Consider the following 5740-nt stretch of genomic DNA (forward strand, 5'->3'; position numbering starts at 1 on the left):
TGATGCAGCATCATCATTTTTCAATTTCACTACACAAACAGAACCATCTTTTCGCGAGCGCTTAGCATCTTGTTTTATAAATAATAATCTAACACATGCTCAAGGAAATAATATACTATCCCTTCTTCGTACGCATTCTTGCTTTTATGATTTGCCGAAAGATGTTAGAATATTATTACATACACCACGAAATTGTATTGCTGTGTCTATTGTGGAACCAGGCGAATATATTCATTTCGATCTAGAATCAAGTATTATTCGATGCCTTATGTGTGTTTCATCTTTATCTATTGTTGATCAATTGGAAATAGATTTTAATACAGATGGATGTGCTTTAGATAAATCAGGTTCCATTCATATTTGGCCAATTCAATATAGGATTGCAAATATCCAGCACACAAAACCGATAGTAGCAGGAATCTATAAGGGTACGCAGAAGCCGTATGATCCTAATAAATTCTTTGAGAAATTTATTGCAGATATTGATAGAATAATGTCCAATGGTGGAATAAATCATCATGGCAATAAAGTGCCCATACGCTTAAGATGCTTCATAGCTGATGCACCAGCTCGTGCATTTATCCTGAATTAACGTGGCCATACATGTAGTCAGCCTTGTTCCAAATGCAAAGTTTCTGGTACACGTAGCGAATCTCGTTATGTCTTCAATGATGTCAATCATCCTCTTCGAACCAATGAGGAATACATAAGGTGTGTGGATGGGGATCATCATAAAGAAGGTAAGAGTCCATTGTCGATGGTTCCGATAGGTATGGTTTCACAAGTGCCATTTGAATATATGCACCTTGTATGTCTGGGTGTAATGAAAAAACTTTTATCCGCATGGATATATGGGAAATATTCACGATTGTCAAAATTGTCTGGCCGATCCATTTCTATTATGTTTGCGAGACTAAACACTCTTAAAGAATATTGCCCTTCGGATTTTTCAAGACGGCCTAGATCCCTTGATGTATGCTTTAAATATAAAGCCACAGAGTTTCGTCAGTTTTTACTCTATACAGGTATAGTTGTAACATATGGTATTTTAGACGATTCCCAGATAGCCAAGTCTGTTCGAACAGATTTTGCCAAACGTCTGCTACAAATTTTTGTCAGCAGAAAGATTCCAGATTGTATACAAAGTCTGTTATATCAGATAATGATAGCAGAATATCAGCAGGAATGTTACAAAACCTGCTGACATAATTTGACAGCAGATCAGTAGCAGAAACCGAGCAGAATTTGCATAGAATTATTATAGCAGATAGCCAGCAGAAACCGAGCAGGATCTGCATAACGCAATTTGATGTCAAATTGATAGCAGAAATCGAGCAGGATCTGCTCGCGCGCAATCTGACGGCAGATTGGCAGCAGAAATCGAGCAGGATCTGCTAATATGACTTGACATCAGATTGTCGGCAGAAATCGAGCAAAATCTGCGCGCGCGCAATCTGATGGCAAATCGGCAGTAGAAATCAAACAGAATGTACAGCTTTTAGCATTCATATAATTTATTGAGATAGTATAGTTTATTCGTTTACAGCTATGCGGCGCACTATTCACTTTTTATATCCGTATTCAAGTTCTTGTCACGAGCGTATGTAATGCCTGCAAAATGCGGCTAATAACATCGTAATTATTTCTATCAATTTAATTTCTAATACGACTCCCGTACCGGGAATTCAGATATTTAACTGATTTTTAGAAAATCAGACAGATAAATATCCGATTTTCACTTATTTGGAAAGAAATTATCCAAATAAGTGAAAATCGTTCGTTATTATATCTATTTAAGATATAAAATAGAAATTAACTTCCATATAAATAAAATATTTTAATTTTGATTTAATTTCATAAATTAATTGTTCAAATTTTCATATATATATATTATATTAATACATATTATTAATATTATAAATTTATGTTATTAATACAAACGTCAGAAAATGACATCCTGTGAATGTGACATATCAACTATTGACGTCATTTTTGAATCTTATGAGATCTAACTTTAGGATTAACTCTAATTGGTTATTTTGTGACCAAAATTTACTGTCATTTTGCTACTTGGACTCGAGACCCTTTAAATGTTTAAATCCATTTAAATGTACCATTTTATATAAATGTCTAGAAATTGCTCGATTTCTGCTGTTAATCTGCCGTCAGATTGCGCGCAGGCTCTGCGTGATTTCTGCTGCCAATCTGCTCACATTGCCTGTCAGCAGGCTCTGTCGACAAAACCTGAGCTTAATGTGGTCACAGATGGCTATGGTTTTGGCATGAAATTCTGATTAAATTTGCTGCCAATCTGCGCGCATGCTGCTAGCGTTTTGCTATCTGGGTCAATTATACAAGCACTTTTTATTCTTACACGTAGCTATAAGAATTTTGGTTTCAAATTTACCATCAAAATTGCAACTACGGTTTACAGAGCTTGCGCTGCAAAAATTTGTTTAACGAAGTAAAAATCTTTACGGTTCAACTTTTAATAGTTATAATGGTCTTCTTCATCTCACTAACGATGTGAGACATCTTGGTAAATTAGATTCTTTTTCTGCTTTTCCATACGAAAATAATATGACAATTTTTAGAAAATATTGCAGAAAGTCAGGATTACTTCTTCAGCAATTCTTCAATAGAATGGCAGAGATAGAAATTCACGGAACGAATCAGAATCGTGACAATGATTCTTCTATTCACGTATCTGTGCAGCATGTAAGTAACAATTATTCTCGATGTCGTAAGATCATATTTGATGGAATATCATTAAGTGTAGATATGCGTGATAATTGCTGTCTCTTACATGATGGATCGGTTTGCATTGTTTTTGAAATTGTTAAGAACAATAATTCGTATCTTTTGAAAGTTAAAAAATTTTTGCAAATTAATGATTTTTTTGGCTTTTTGTCTTCTGTTCTCCAAGTGTATAAATGTTCTATGTTGAGCAACGAGGTTTTTCGTATCCATCTACAAAAAGTCCGTACTAAATGTTACAGAATGCCTCTTTGGAATCCGACATATGATAACGACAGTGATGAAGAAAATCATTCGGAAGCATCTCAATACATAGTTGCTGCTATTATATAATACATAACGAGAAATTGTGGTATACTATATATTGCTATGTTCTTATATATAACTGTTGTAAAAATTTAAAGTTTTTTGGTTTTTATATTTATAAGAATTCGAGAGAGCATGATATATTATTTTTTTTCTTTTCTACACATCTTCTGTGTTTTACAATTATTATTTTGTATTTTATCTTCTGTCTCAGTTTTCTTTGCATTCCATTCTTCGGAACAGCCTACATATATATTTGCTATCGCATGTTAAATCTTTATATTGTATTTCTCTTTTATTTTTGCTTTGTCTTTCTTCTGCGCGCATTTATATTTAAAATTATAATCTTTTCATAATAGACAGGTAGAAAAATTCTTCTATTGTTATTTTATTATATCTGTAATATTACATCATGTACACACACATATACTTTTCTAATATTCATTCTTTTGTTTATAGGAAAATGTTGGAACGGCCGAAGCGCATTGTATTGAAATCATTGCACTACCAGACATCATCATCGGACGAGGCTTCAAAGCGTAGAAGAACACTAGAGAACAACGCGAATGAAAATATCGATCAGAACATCGGCGAGCTAAGGACACTTTTAGAAGAGCAACATTCTTCGATGGATGAACCAAATCATTCAAATGATCTTTACAACATTTATACGCCTAAAACAAACACGCATACACAAAACATTCCATACTTACATACAAATGTTCCATCATACTTATCTCCTCAAAATAGTTTTTCACAATCACGCACACATACATATCCCACACATTATCCCACATCCAATCATACAGTGATTGATAACATTGCGCACTCAAGTAATACAGGTATTAATAAGTTTCAGGAAAAGTATGGCACTACATCAGACATCAGAGATTCTTATCAGCTACCAGATGAACGAAGAAGAGAATCTGAAGCCACCTGTACTGAGAGATCCTTCGATGAATCGAATAATCCGTAAGTTTATATATGTGTGTGTGTGTGTGTGTGTGAGTGTGTGTGTGTGTGAGTGTGTAAGTATATGTCATGATGTAAAAAGAATTAAAATTTATAAGGCATGAAACTTACAAAAAACTAAACGTTTTGATTCACTGTGAATCTTTATCAATGGTTATGTAAAATTTATATCTATAATGATAAAAAAAAACAGTGGGAACACGCATATAAAAATTGAGATTCTTTTCCTCGCAGGAATTTCTACAATCTCAATTTTTGTGTGCATGTTCCTTTTGTACCTTTTTTTTGTATCATTATACATATAAACTTTACATAACCATTGATAAAGATTCAAAGTGGATCAAAACGCTTAGTTTTTTGTAAGTCTCATGCCTTATAAATTGTAATTCTTTTTACATCATGACATATACCTACATGTCAGGTTCCAATTAACCCCTCTTTACTTTTTACTAATTATGTATCACTGTGCCTCATAATCTTATTTTAAAATTACATTAAAATTATGACAGTAAATTATTGTTTAATTTACGTTATTAAACATATTTACATTATTAAACATAGTAAATTAAATTTTATTACATCTACAAGAATGCACATAGCTGTAAAAATTATGAAAAAAATTTCGAATTTGTTACATTTGCAAGTATTAAGCAAGTATAAAATATGAATTAATGTTTGCAGGATACTGAACGAACGCTTAGATCGCTTTGAAGCAGAACTAAAGTGAGTATCAGTGAAATATAACGCAAACTGTAATTTTAACATAAATGTTAACACAAAATAATTTTTTTAACGCGATTATTTTTAATTTTTAATAGAGTAAATAACAAATTTTTTAAATAAAAGTGATCTTGTTTCACAAGATTTATATAATAACTTTAAATTACTTTTCTCTCTTTCTCTTTCAGAATATTTTCAATGCCAGTTTAATTTTTGTTTTAATGGAACAACATCTATTTTATTAGAGATTTATAAGGATTTATAAGAGATTTATAATATTTTATGACAAATTCCTATACTTCATTGCATATTTTTGAATTTGTCATAAAATCAATATCAATAAAAAAAAGAGACTAGTTAGAACTTAATGTGTTATTTTTGTAACGTAACAAGAATTACATATTAAAAGGCATAAGGTCATAAGAAATCAAATATTTCGATTTACTTCGGATCATTTTCAATAATTATGTAAAGGTAAAAACTTTAATGACAAGAATAACTGAGGCATGCAAACATTAAAGTCTTTACCTTCACATGACTATTGAAAATAATCCGAAGTGGATTGAAACACTTGGTTTCTTGTCGCCTTTGGTTTCTTATACTTTTTGTATAATGTAATTCTTGTGACGTTGCAAAATAACATCTATACACTAAGCTCCAACTTATCTTTTTGATTTTATTGTATTGATAGTGATTGTATATTGCTTAATCTCGCAATTCAATGTTGTCACAAAGTGTTTTATGAAATTCTTATAAAATAGATATATTATTCCGTTTAAAAAATTAAAACTAATATTAAAAATACTCTGAAATAATTTAAAGAAATAATTAGAAATTTTTGTTTGAGTCATATAAATTTTTAGAAACAAAACAATATATACCATATATAAGTCGAAAATTTCAAATATCTATAAAGTATTGTAACGCGGTTACTTTTCGCGAGTGCGTGGATGAGCTCGGTCGGGATCAGGGCTCGTGAAAAGGT

The 5740-nt window shown here is 31.5% G+C and overlaps 1 pseudogene; it reads left to right on the forward strand.

Annotated features, from left to right (window-relative positions):
• Positions 1 to 493: 493 nt before the first annotated feature.
• Positions 494 to 3090, forward strand: LOC138942433 (uncharacterized; annotated as a pseudogene).
• The last annotated feature ends 2650 nt before the right edge of the window (positions 3091 to 5740 follow it).

This window comes from Polyergus mexicanus, unplaced genomic scaffold (genome assembly GCF_030449975.1).
Source record: "Polyergus mexicanus isolate NDT 795.1 unplaced genomic scaffold, iyPolMexi1.0 SCAF_22, whole genome shotgun sequence".
NCBI lineage: Eukaryota > Metazoa > Arthropoda > Insecta > Hymenoptera > Formicidae > Polyergus > Polyergus mexicanus.